General features: G+C 37.7%; 1 protein-coding gene and 1 pseudogene across 5 annotated transcripts in view; both read right to left on the reverse strand.

Moving 5' to 3' along the window:
- Celf2 (CUGBP Elav-like family member 2) overlaps positions 1–14,351 on the reverse strand; it is an 830,356-nt gene that overhangs the window by 682,594 nt on the left and 133,411 nt on the right. The window lies entirely within an intron of this gene.
- Positions 1–14,351, reverse strand: part of LOC147826327 (estradiol 17-beta-dehydrogenase 2 pseudogene) — a 98,423-nt pseudogene that overhangs the window by 17,744 nt on the left and 66,328 nt on the right. The window contains exon 1 of the transcript XR_015439479.1: positions 1–14,351. This exon is cut by the window's left edge and continues 17,744 nt beyond it; it is cut by the window's right edge and continues 66,328 nt beyond it. The product of XR_015439479.1 is annotated as an estradiol 17-beta-dehydrogenase 2 pseudogene (transcript).

Raw genomic sequence — 14,351 nt, forward strand, 5'->3', positions numbered from 1 at the left:
AACATTTTCCTCATTCCAGCTTCACTACAACTTATTAGAATGTGATGTTATTTTATAATACACATAATAGTCGCTAGATAAGCAAACTGATAATGGTAGTGGGGGTAGTGGCAAATAGTATGTTTACTGAGTCCGAAATAAAATATGGCATTATGGCAATATGGGTTATGGCATTAGTTGTTGCCAGAAAACCTGTGTCACTTTGGTTAATTCATATTGTTTTTCCTCTTTGGATGTAGTTCTCTCACTTGGAATAGAGACCAGGAGAACACTGAGACTGTACAGACACTAAAACAATAGGACAATATGGTTGCAGTTGTTCAGCAAGGCAGGAAAGAGCAGGGGATCTCTTAGAGAAGATTACAATTGCCATTCCACCCATTTAGGTCAGAGTTCTCAGCCCAGTCTATCAATCACGGTCACCCCACTCCTGAACTCCAGAGTGCTTATAATTTGGAATGTTAAGTCTGATGATTTAGGGGGACTCAAAATCATATTCTATGCATATTTTCAAGACATCTTCCGGTCTTTCTTATAGATGTTTCTAGTTATAGTTATGTCTAGTTAAGAATCATTACCATGGGCCGGGGATTTAGCTCAGTGGTTTTGCCGCCTGCTGCACAAGTGCAAGGACCCGAGTTCAATCCCCGGTACCAAAAAAAAAAAAAAAAAAGAATCATTACCATTTACTGACAATAGGAGAAAGCTTGGGAGCTCCCTTTAAGTCTCACCATTTATTTAGTCTCATTGTGAGGCTAGGCTAACCCATGAGGGAAATGGTTGGGTTGGGAGAGACTGGGAGAGCTGGGAAAGCATTGATTGTAGGGCAGAAGTGGAGTGCTGTCTGGGAGGTCAGACCTCATTTGCTTCTATTTCATCCAGACTTTTTCCCTTTCGTATAATTCAACCTGGATAGAGTTTTAAATCTTTCCTTAAAGAACACCCATTAAAGGTGATAAAGTAGCCTGGCGCCCAGATCCGGCCAACCCCTCCAGCTCTAAGATAAAACAGCAGAGGCATCCAAAGTGTCTAATTTTGTCTTCCGAGCTAATTAAGTATCCTATGGGATGTGCTAAGTCCAGGATGTTATTTTGCCTGTAGTAATGGACAGTAACTAAGGATGAATGATGTTAGGTCTCTAGGCTGATACTAATCTAGCTGTCTTAAGTTAAACACATCTGGTGTTCAAAACTGCTCTCTTTCATCTAAATCATCCAGCTACTTTAAGCTGCAAATCCTAAACCATGTATTTTCTGTGTAATTTCATGGATGTAACCAAGGCTGTCAGTTTTGCTGCGGGTATCCAAAACTCAGAAACTTGAGCTTCCTTAATGCCTGCGGTCTTATTTTTAGTTATCTTGGGCAAGTCACTGAACATAATTGAACATGATTCACTCAGTAGTTGTGAAGTATCCGATCTTTATCCTCACCCCCGACGCCTTGCATCTGAGGGAGAATAGGTGCCTAAAATTCACAGAAGAAAAAAATTAGTTCTAATGTTTTTCTTACAATGTTTCTCTTTTGATAATTTTTATGTTTTGGAGGAAATCAAGATGAATAAAAAACACCTGCTGTTTTTTCGAATGGGATTCTACTCAGGCTGGGCTTTGAGATCTATCAACGAATAAGATTGTAATTTCAATCCTTGTAGCCTGAACCTAAAAGTTACAAATGGAAGTCACAATTCCTATGGCAGGCATTTTGTTTGGCTGTCAGATAGCTCATTTTGCTGCCTTTTCCTATTTTTTAACTTTCTCTTTACATAAATAAAATGTAGCACTGTGAAAAATGAAACATACGAACTAAACACATGATGAGGTATACCAGAGAGCAGTTCCATTACTCACTTCAAGCTGGTGGTTGATGCAGTCTTTGTTGAATATTTCTATGTTTAGAAGTATTACTAAAGTTATAAACTGAGGAAGGAAATAAAATTGCTTTTGGTCAAGGACCAGCTTCTAACACTAAATAGCTTTTGAATATTTATGGGCGGCACATAATACCATAATGGTGGTTAAAGATCTCTGCACTGTATTTTTCCTTGTCTTCCTCTTTGATGGAACAGCCATGGAATTTCAGTTCTAGGAGGAACTTCACAATAAGGTTAGGGTTATCTTACTTTGGCTTTCATGATATGTTCTTAACAGTTGCAGCCTAAATGCTGATCAGTTCTTGCAGTCATGACATACTTCTTCAAACCCATGTTTTTCTAGGTAGATGAGGAAATATAATTTCCCAGGCTCTTTATCAGAGTTACCTCATCCTAATTGTATCCAGTAAACTGTTATTTCAAATTCTAATTTTACTCTAGCAACTCCAGGGAGCTTTAAGTTCTGATTTAAAAATATGACCAAAATGGGCCGGGGATTTAGCTCAGTGATTCTGCCACCCGCCTTGCAAGTGCAAGGACCTGAGTTCAATCCCCGGTACCCAAAATAAATAAATAAATAAATAACCAGTAGAATGTATTTCATAATATCTCAGTTGGTTAGGACATGTTAGAAAGAACCAACTTTGTTGATTTGAACCCCATGCAATGCTACTTGATTTTCTGTTTCAGGACCATAGCAGGTACCCATCACTTGTGAAAATACACATCAATGGCCAGAGTGGCAGTGGCACCTGGTTCTCCACCACTGATTATTGGTTAATTATCTCCAATTCAAAGCTCATCTTCTATTAACCATGGACCATAGCATAAGGTTGATTTATGAAGGACATTAATACTCAAAATAATTATGTAATTGCTTTTAGTTTCTGGACTAAGGCTAAAACTTCAGTCTTTTATTCTCTGTCCAGAAAATTTTCCATTGCAGTCTAAATCCTCCTAAGGACTCCTGGAGGAATAAAATTGGCCAAGTCTCCCCAGTCATATTTTTCTAAAATACAAATATCTTAGTGCTGCAGATACTCTGTTATATGTGGCCTAACTTACGGAATGCAATATACCTACTGAATTCCAGCAGCCCTTTCATTTACTTCTGAAAAACAAGACCGAATTTACTAGATTTAAAGGAGACAGAAGGTTTGGGACAGAGAGGACTGGGAGGGAACACAGAACAAAACAAAATACCAGTGCTCTCCAACATTCTGAGTCACATTCAGGGTTGTAAAATGACTTATAGCCCTGAAAATGTTGGCAGAACATTCAGCATAGATCATGCATTTCAGGCACATGATGCAAATGCCTTTTGGCTTACAATTACAGGCCAGTAATTTCTGAGGCTTACTGCAGTTCCAAATAATTCATTGTATTTATTCTCCTAAGTCCTTTGGATTGATTAAAAGGAAATGTTCCAAAAGCATACCTTCCAGTTGGTATATGACTTTGTCATTAATCACATGGTGGATGTGACCCTGTATTCTTGCACAAAGTTACAAAACATTTGAGCAAATCAACATTATCTTACTTTCCTGGATTCTTTTCAGTTTAAGCATACTATAAAACCTGATAAAATGGGATAGGGTGTGGCCCAGCCAATGCTTTAAGAGTATTTCCCATTTGACTATGCGGTTAAACACAGGATCAATCCTGCAGCCTGATTTGACCAATAAGTTGGTCAAAAAAGTAACAATACTGTGATTCAGTTGTAAAGGCAAAGTTCTCTTGAGCATATGGAAAATCTATGCTTTTATCTTCTAGTTGGAGTTATGTGTTTTTATTTGTAATGTTCTTAGGATGATAGGAATGGAACGGTGATATAAAATATACATATTTAAAATATTCTTCAAAAGATGGATTTCAAAAACATTTTAATTTTTAATAGGAGGGTAAAATTATCCACCCTGGTAATTATTAATTTGAACAAAATGTTTGTATTAACAGTGAAGAAGCCAGATGCTTATTGATTTTTTTTCCCTCTAAAATCTGATCAAGACATCTGTGCTGCAAACTGAGTGGATACTGGCAAGAATAGAGAGCTAATTCTAGTAAGATCTATCAGAGGAGGTCTTTGTGGAAAGAATGGCTGAGTACATTCAAAATATGTTCTTTTCCTAAACACTTATGTTTGCTTCTTGGCTTACCTTAGCATATCTAATGATTCTGTGAATTACTATTATTACTACTACTACTTTGAGTACTATGGCTACAAAGAATCTTAGAGGTCATTTTCCTCTGTCCTCAGGAGGTAAACCAAAAGAATATAATAATTTAAACACATTTTATCCTTTTAATCTAGGCTTTGTAGTGATCAAACTTCTTTTTGATCAGAAAAGTTGATTCATTAACTTCCCAGGGAACTGCAGCAAAACGAAATATAAAAACTTTACACTAATTTATTTTCCCTTATGAGAGTTAGCTATTATTTATAAATTATCTGAATTCCATTTTAATTTTATCTCTCTAAGGCATTCCAATCTGTATTGTTTATGTCATGAAGGTATTTTATAAGCTAAAGATTTTTTTCTTTTGCACTACTAGGGATTGAACCAAGAGTCTTAGCACTGAGCTACATCTCCTCCTTTTATTTTCTATTATAAGACAGAGTCTTGCTAAATTGCCCAGGTAGGACTCAAATTTGTGATCCTCCCACCTCAGCCTTCCTCAATAGTGGGATTATAGGCATGTGCCACCTTGCCATTTATGTTAAAGTTTTTTTTTTAAGGGCAAATGTGTGCGTGTGTGTGTGTGTGTGTGTGTGTGTGTTGCTTCCTTACTCTGTGTATGTTCAGGCACTAAAAATCCAGAGGTTAATTAGCAGACAATTAGGGAAAAACATTTCTTCTTTTTGTTTTTGGTACAGGGGATGGAACTCGGGTCCTTGAGATTGCGAGGCAGGCAGCATAACCACTGAGCTAAATCCCCAGCCCATTTCTTCTTATTTTATTCAGATAGAGAATGGATTTCTTTTAAGAAGTAAAATATTCCTGAAAAAGAAAAAAAAAACCCCAAAATAAGTAAAATATTCCAAATTTTTGTTTAAGTCAGTGATGTGGTTCTGATGATGAGATTGTGATGAAATCTGCTTTTGTGGTAATTAGCTCCTTTTCCTTTCTCCCAAAAGGAGAAGGGAAGTGCATCCCATGAGGCTGAAGACAGTGGCCCCAAGGTAAAAACAATTTGAGCCTTCATCTCAGGCCTCCTCCCTCAGCTGTTCATTCATTCTGTTGCTTGAATGGAGAGTGCATTGCCTAGATTTGTAAAATATATGAAAAATAATTTTATCTTCAGTTCATTGTCCTCTTGGTTATTTTTTCTCATTTTGAAGCTGAAAAATTATATTGCAAGATTATTTTGGACCTTCCCAGTACACTTAACATAGCTTTAAAACAGATTTAAGTCTCCTTACAAGACTGAATTTCTAATTCTCCATCCAACAGAACAGGACACTCTTAAAGCTCTATCAGGTGTTTCAATATGCACACACTTATCTTCTTTTAGTTAGAAATAATAGAAAATAAAATTGAAGATTTATAGTTACTGTGTGACTTGATGAAAAACTAGTATAAGAACAACTTTCTGACTGCTTGGCAAAGATATAATGAAATCCAAAGTATTTTTTAAACAGAAATACATGGCTCCTCTTGGGGTCTTAGGAAGCCCTTGATATGCAGTCTCATGTTTTAGAGATAACTCCAAATCCCTCAAAGAATATCAGTTAAGAAAAGACAGAAAAAAGTCTCTGTGCATTATTCACTCATGGCTTACCAATTTTGTGGCTTCTTTGTGAGCACTTACTGAAAATAAAAGGCCAGTTCTTCTTAATCTCAGATATACTTCAGTGGTGCCTGCACACATTTTAGAAATGTATGTATGATTATCAAGAGTTGATCAATTTTTTAAAAGCAGCTGAAAATTGGGTTAGGAAATAATTCTCTTAGCTCCCTTTAGCTTGGTAGTCACTGACACAACTGTAGTATATTCATTACTTTTTGAAATCTTATTACAAAGTCTCAAGTTTAGTATTTAGTAGACAATAAATATTTGTGAAATGCAACTGACTTTATCTAAGTACAAAGGATTTTCAAGTCACAGTTCTGTTGCTTTTGGCTTATCTAGACTAAAATACTACCTTAAGCATTTCAGTTCCATTCTATTTTAAAACAATTGAGCTCTTACTGTTTACATGAAGTGTGATCATGTATTGAAGAGACATGAGCAAGAACAACGCCCTGTATTTCAGAAGCTCAGACTCAAAAGCAGGTGTCATTGGCCTTGTACAAGGTCAGTGAGGCCTGAGAAATTCAAGATCAGCCTAGTACACAGCCTATCTCAAGGGGTTCAGCTGCCAATCATAGGAGGAAAGAAACCAAATGCTTTCATCAAACAGCTTTTGAGGGATCACACAGATAGGAGCTAAGTTTGTTTTTTGTAAGAGAGAATAAAGCATAGATGAACCATTGCTTACATTTATAATGTAATAAATTAGGTACTTAAAAGGTCAGAGATAGAATGTTTAGAAGAGAAACAAACTGTAGTTTAAATTCCCGCATGTCATTTCAGTGTGGGAATCCTTGGTCCAAAGTTAAGGGAATAGTATCTATTTTCCACTTAACCATTTTTTTTCTGTACAACTTTGAGTTATCAAAAGTTCTTTATACTTCCTGATTAAGTCTCATCAGTGCGACTGGAGATGTGGTGTTCTATGATTTTTACAGCACCATTGAAATCTTCCTCTAATCTCCTTTTGCTGCCATTCCCATACCTTCTCTCTGCCAATAAGGCAATGACTTTAAGCAACTCTCTATTTCTCTCCATTCCCCCTTGCAGCATTTTTTTTGAAATGTGGGTTGAAACTGTATGGAGAGGCTGGGATTATCTTTCACAGGATTTCAGCAGGGAAATTAAAACTCCATTTGGTTGTGGAGAAAGGAGAAGAGTTTTGGTGCCAATAGCTCACTCTAACTGGGGAAGAACTAGGATCCTTCCCCCTTTCTCTTCATTTGGCTTCTACTCTGGCCTCTGGAAGACCCTTTCCTCCTGTTCCAGGATGTCTTCCCAGAGCTTTCTGGCCTTGGAGTCAGACTTCCTGCTTCCTAACATGGAATCTATCCCTCACTGACATGTGACCTTGGGCAGGTTACTTCACATGTCTGTGCTTCAGTTTATTCATCTGTAGAATTGGGGTCATATCTATTTCACAGCGCCGAGTAAGATTTAATTGAACTGTATATGGAATGCTTAAAGTATTATATAGTATTTTTTACTGGTTTAGTTTTGTTTGTTTACATATTGAACTTGACATAAATCCTTAGAGCAGAAAGATCTGTGTCTAGAAAATGTTGGAAAACCTTAGCTTAACTTTGACACTCCTCCCCTGCTTTGTGTGTCAAATAAATATATTGGTTTCTCTGCTTGTCAGACTATTAGGTTTTCCTTCTCTTCTTGTATCCATCACCTGAATGAAAGCTTTTCACAAAGTCCTGCACTCAGATCTCTTGCTTCCTCCCCACTTCACTTTGAGCTTTTATTTGTTTCCATGGCTACAAATTTCACCACAATACAGGTAATTTCCATGTCTCCAAATTATATCCTTAAAAGCATGCAAAAAGCACCTTAATCTTTCTAATTAAAAGAATGAGAAGTAGAGTGGCAGCTACACATGATACAAACTGTCCTGTGGTCTATAAAACAATGTGAGAGCAAGAGCAAGAGTGAGAGTGAGAGCAAGAGAGTGAGAGCGTGAGAGAGCGAGAGAGAGAGAGAGAGAGAGAGAGAGAGAGGGAACATATGAAAATCTTTTAGTATAGATTTTGGTAATTGACTTCCTCCAAATAAGAAAATAACCTTAAATGAAAATTCCCTGCGCAAAATCCTGCAGAGTCCAATCATAAATCAAATTCCTCTTTCCTAACATCCCCTCTTGAGATGCATGAATCCCTCTTTCTTCCTGATGACAGCATTGCAAGTGTTCATTAGCTCCTACCACATTAGCTGGAAATAAGTGCTCAGGACATAGTCGTGCATTTGAGCAGAAGGTCAGCACAGAAGCAGACAACAGAGGGCAGAGACTACACAATAAAGGCAGCAGAAAAAGTAAAATAAAAATATGCCACAGGTGGCTTGGCAGCAAAGAGCAAAATGACAATCTTTTCACCCTTTTAAGGCATATTTTTCCATCTTCTCCTTTGTAAACCAGCTTCAAAGCTAATGTCTCTCTATCAACTCATCAGAGTTTTACAATCTTGATGGCCATATTGAATCATATCAACTGAAATTCAGAAACAGAAAAAGTCTTTGATATAACTCTGTCTACTGCTAGTAAATATAAATGTTACTAAAATTTACTGAGCAACTACTATATGCTGAGCCAAACATTGTGCAGATTGCTTTTAATGGATCATCTCATTTAATCATCTCAGTATACCCAGAGAGATATTCTATGTTTAGCTCTACTTAACTGGTAAGGAATTCACTTGAATCTCCGAGAAGTTAAATGATAGGCTCTGGTCACAGTTTAAATGCAGAACGAAACTTTCAATTTAAATCTTATCTAGAACCATTGATGTTAATGACTTCTTTATAGTGTTCTTTTAATTTTTACTATGTTGCTAATAATTCTCACAAATATACTAGCAAATTTAAAAATTAGGCCTAAAATACAGGCACAGGAAAAAAAAAACAGAAGCAAGATGCTTAATTCTTCAAAAATTAGACAGTCCTCCCTTGGATTGTCAAAAGTTGATGAAATAATACAAGTTGTCTAACTTCTTTAGTTTCAGGTATCAAATCAAAATAGCATGCTTTGAATATATACTCACACTCACAATAATTGCACAGATAAGCATAGCTTTATACTATATGCATATATATTAGGACTCTGTAACTGGAACCAGATGGGCCCAAAACAATATGCTATGAACTAAGGAACTTGGGCCGCTTCAGCACACCCTGCATGCAAAGGCAGGTCATTTGCTGAGGTGGCTCTGGTCTTACATTTCAATATTGATTATTATGGCTACCCAACATGAGTCACAGTCATTTTACATAAACCATTCCAAGTCCCTGAACAACTATGATCAAAAAGAGATTTTTCTGGAGTAATGATGAATGGACTTGAATCTATTAAGGCCCTTTCCTGAGGAGAGGTTGAGGCCATGTGTAGTACATATGTTCCAATTTTATTCATGTTCACCTGAAGTTTTAGGACACAACCTTTGGTCGTATTGGCATCGCATCCTAAATATTCAGGTCAAATATAAAAGACTTGAAATTAAATATTTTAAAAATGCTCTGTTTCTGAAGGAACTTACTCTTTCTGCACACCAGTTTAAGGAAAAATATTTTTGAAATGTTTCTTAATCCAGGTACCAAATGATTTTTTAAAATTAGAAAACATTATTGATAAGTGATATCCCCTTTGCACACAAAGGAAGTCTCTTAGATTAGATTCATTAAAGTAAAGGTCTCATGGCGAGGTTTATTGAGAAGTAATTTTTATGTGTTAATCCTTAGACACCATTTTCTTTGGGGATGCACTGGGGAATATTTAAGAGAAATATTTAATTGGGCAAATGTGTTGCTTTATCAGTAGTCAAGGGTTAGGGTCATTAGAATAAGCACTTGAGAAAAATTGTAAAACATTGAGCATGTGGCAGAAGAGGCCTAGGGATCAGGGCACTTGAAATGTGATTTTTGCTAATGTTGTTGCACTTCAATGCATTCATTTGGCCAATCTTACCATTAACTTAGAATCAACTACAAGAGTTTTTAAAGACGACTATGTATCACACTGGTCCTTTAAAGTTAATTATAATTAGTATGTGATATGAAAAGGTTATTATACAAAATGTTCTCTTGGTCATTAGAGTTGTTTTTTTTTTCAGTGTCACATTTGTGCTTGTCTGGGAAGGATTTGAAAGAGTAGTTTATCATTATTCAATAAATACATAGCTTTGAGGACTCCATCCACAGCATGCTGAAGTGTTCTGCTTGAGTTTACTCTCTAGGAGCTTTTGATATGTGAAACAACAAACAAACAAAAATAAACTATATTCTCCAAGTATATTTCAAAATATTCCCATTTTTTTGAATAGTATTTCCAATATGCCATCATTCAGAGGTCAGTGTGGCCATTTAAAAGTTGCTCAATTTGCATAAACAAATTGTCTATCTTATTGAATCTCCCATTCTCTAGGTTGAGTCATCTATCTTCTTCCAAAGTTGATGGGGATATGTTTCTTTCTATTTCCAATTAATATACTCAGCTCAGATTTGATTTGTAGGTGGGGAAGGGATTGAGTTTCATTTATGATATTTCTAATCTCGGTAGAAGATGCTCTGAGATAACAGGCAGGTGATTTCAAGATGGGAAGCCATGTGCTACAGTGTTCGTGTGGTGGCAGTGGTATGAGAGAAGTTGGTCTGTTGAGTGAACTCTGAGGAGTCACTGTAGTTTTGTGAGCTGGAAGAAAAGCATATCAGTGAAAGGAATTAGTGAAGTTAAAGCAGGGAGGAGTTAAAGTTAGGGAGTTAAAGTTAGGGAGGAGCAAATCTCCATTCACAGTGAGGCTGGAGACCTGTATCCCTACACCTCTTCCACCCCGACGTATTTCAATGTTGTATTTCAAAACACAGAGAGGAAAATGTGGGAAATGCTCAAGAAGGGAAAGAAAGAACAATGAGGCCATGGCTTTACTTTCCTCTGAGAAATAGCCAAGGAATTAGATGACAAACATATCAATGAAGAGGTACTATGCAGAAGCCCATGCAAAAGACTCTCAACGTCTTCAAAAAGGAAGCTGTGAAGTTGCCTGAAGACCCCAAACTCCACCCTCTGTGTTCCTATCTACTCTGCAATACAGAACTGTTTGCTACTACCAGGATACCTATGCTCTTTGGAGCAGCAACTGGAGCTCCTTATGCACAGATTACCACCTACCAGCCACGGCAACAGACCCAAGCTTCATGCACACAGTATTCCCCGACAGAGGAACAAGCCATGTGGCAAAACTAAGTGGAGAGTAGGTGCACTGCCTGGCAACAGTATTCTAAACAGAAAAGTAGAATTTAAGTTTGGTTTTTTTTTTAATCTCTGTTTGAAAGCAAATATTATAAGAAAAGGCTTGAACTTTTTATTGCTAGCTTTAATTTTTTTTAAAGGCAGTAATGGGTCCCTTTTCAAATTCCAGCAGCCTTACTTTTCTGCAAAGCTCAATCCCTGTAACCTCAGTAACCACTACGTCAAAAGGGAACAGGCATGATGGCTTTTCTGAACCACGTTCAGCATGTGTCATTGTCACATCTCCCACTCATTCCAGCTACTATCATGGTCAAAATGTGCTCACTTTATGGGTCTTTGTTCTGACCTGGTTTTAACACAACTTTTCAGAGTGAAGATTCACTAACCCATGACTGCTATGATCCCTTCTACCACCTTCCTAAGTCAGCTTCTTGGCCTTGGGTCTTCAGACCTTTGCAGTCCCCATGAATTATTTTAATTTCAAATAATTTAAAATTTTTAACATTTTAAAATGTGCTGAGAATGAAACCCAGGGCCTTTGCTAGGCAAGTATCCTACCATTGAGGTGTACTCCGATCCTTGTGGAAAGGCTTTAAGAGGCATGGGCACATCCTGAAGCTATATGAGTAATTTTATATAATATGTATTTTCATGGAAAGATAGTTTCATCAGCTAGGAACAATATTCACCTCCTGGGTCAATATTTCAAGATTCTTGACCCTTTTTACTAGCATGTCTGGAAATCATTCTTTTTTTCTTAAACCTAAAACCACAATTTCAGTGATGTCTTGCTTTCTGGGGAAGTCCCTTGAATTTGATAACAGGCTATCATACACCCTCTGAAATCACTTTGCTGGAAAATTTCCTGGCCCTTTTTGGGAGAGAGATGAAGTCTTCCAGTTTCCGTAGAGTTCTGAAAATTAAGAGTTGATAGAATAATGTCTATAGGAACTGACTTGGTACTCAATACTCCTAGGCCAGCATTTTGTGGCTTTTAAGCAAATCTAGGTCTTTCTTTTCATCTTGTTTAATAACCCTCATTTCTTATGTGATTAGGAGTTCACATTGCCCTTTGTTTGGCTCCATTTTCCTTCGTCCCTCTTTCTTCAGATTCCTGGCCCCTTATCTCTGCTTGGTCAGTTTGGTCTTTTCTCTTTCCAGGCACTTCCCTGAGGTTAGCCTCTTCCAAAAAGGGCCTCTGCAAGGATGGGCAGAGTTTCTTTTCACAAGTAGGGTTGAAACTAAGCTCAGTGTCTGTTCAATGAATGCTCATAAGTATATATCATAAACCTTTACACACTTCCAGATAACTCAAACTTCATTCTCATGGAAATAACCATTTTCCCTTCCAAAGCAGCATTTCCTCCTGTACTAACTATAATAGTTTATGGCAAACAGCCCACCCAATTGCCTATGCTAGAAAATCTAGAGATTTTTTTTGAGTGAGTCTTCTTTATTCTCAGAGTTCCCACACACAATCATTTTTTTTTGTTTTGCTGATGTTAACCCTAAAATATTTCTCAAAACTATTCTATCTTCTCTGCCTCAACTCTCTGCCTCTGCCTTAACTACTGTCACCCATCACTGCTTACTTGGACTTCTGCAGCTGAGTCCTAACTGATCCCAGTCCCAACACCCTGAAATCTATGATAACAATGACAATGATGTTATTGCATGTGCTGAAGTGTTTAGTATGCTGCCTTATGACATGCAAGGCTCATTGTCACATCCCAGAGCAGACATTTGGTGCTATTGTGTCCTCTTAACAGATGAAAAAACTGAGGCTCATAGGTGTTAAGAAACGTGCTCAAAATTTCAGATTTAGAATATGGTGGGACCAAGATTCAAATCCAGGTTTGTTTCCAGAGAACCAGCTTTCATCACAAAATCAATTATTTTCCTTAAATTATAGTTATCTGGGTAGGCCATTTGAAATGTCTCCTCAGTTTAAAAACCTTACTTGATTTCCTGTTTCCTTAGAGGATCACTAAATGTCCTTTATCTATCGCCTTTTGTCATGGTTTAGATCTAAAATATCCCCCCCAAAGTCTCATATGTTTGGAAGGCGACTTGATCCTAGGGATCTATACTCATCAGTGGATTCATCCATTGATAAGCTCAGTAGCTAAATGTGCTTTTAGGAGGTGGGCCTTAGCTGGAGGTGGGTCACTGGGGGTGTGACCTGGAAGGGTGTATTCTTGTCTCCTGCTCTTTCCTTCTCTCCCTGCTCCCTGGCTGTCATGGACTGAGCAACTCTCATTTGCAATGCCCTTCCACCCTGATGTTTCTGCCTTGGAGCTAGCAGACCATGGCCTGAATGAATTCTCTGAACCATGAGTCAAATTAAACCTTTCTCTTTTAAATTGTGGGTGTTGGGTATTCTGACCCAGTGACAAGAAAATGGCTAAGACACCTTTCCCTTTTGTGGCAGGTGGTTAGAATATTGCCTGCAGTATTTCATACTTCTTGTACCATTCCCTTAATGGTCACCTCTCACTCTGACTGTGGCCTGGCTACATGACTTGCTTTGGCCAGTGCAGACTTTAGAAAGTGTAATTCAAATGAAGGCTTGAAAATATGTGGGCACTGGAGTTTACATTGTCTTGTAGATATGTTGGAACGCTTTGGCCCCCAAAAGAAGAATCCAAGGCTAATTTCCTAGAGGATCAGAGACCACATGAAGTAACTCCAATTGTCTTAGCTGAGGCTCCAGGACTGTAAGGCAGACGAACCTACCCCATCTGTCTGGCCAGCCTAGCCTCGACCAACAGAACTGCCCAGATGAATTATGAATAAATTAAATGGTCATTACTTAAAGCCAAGCCACATACTACACCTGCTTAATTTTTCACCTTCATCCCTTACCAATTTTGGCTTACCATTTGGTTTGCTAACACAGTATTCTGCTTCTTGTACTGTAATTTCTGCATCTTTGCCTTTGCTCATGCTGAACCCTTTGCTGGCAATGCCCTTCCTCTCAGATGGTTCACCCGGACTCATCCTATGGTACTTTGTTTAGGTTTTGCTTTTTCATTCCTGCCTTGATGCTTCTCTTCTAACCCTTCTCTATGGTCCTTCAGGCTGGATTAGATAGATGCTGTTAAACATACTCTTAAGTTCCTACCATTACACCTCTAATGGTTCTAAATAACCCATTCACGGTGTTTCTCATGTATTAAAATCTGAGGCTTTTGTTGATACCCCAACACCCCTATACTTATTGGTTGTAGTTAGTATAAGCCAATAAAACTTGTTGAGTGGATGCATGCATGTATGAATGAATGAATGAATGAAACTGAGTGGAAACAGTCTGGCATAAAGTAAGGAAAGGCTCCCAAATCAGGAGATATTGGTTTGGTTGGACACTCTCTAATTCAACTTTTATATGTCTCTGTCCTGCTCCCAAAAAAAGAACTCTGAAAGAACAATACAGATGGGCTGTAGAAG

Source organism: Heterocephalus glaber, unplaced genomic scaffold (assembly GCF_053883595.1).
Source record: "Heterocephalus glaber isolate CG9 unplaced genomic scaffold, H.glaber_assembly_v1.0 deba00001472, whole genome shotgun sequence".
NCBI lineage: Eukaryota > Metazoa > Chordata > Mammalia > Rodentia > Bathyergidae > Heterocephalus > Heterocephalus glaber.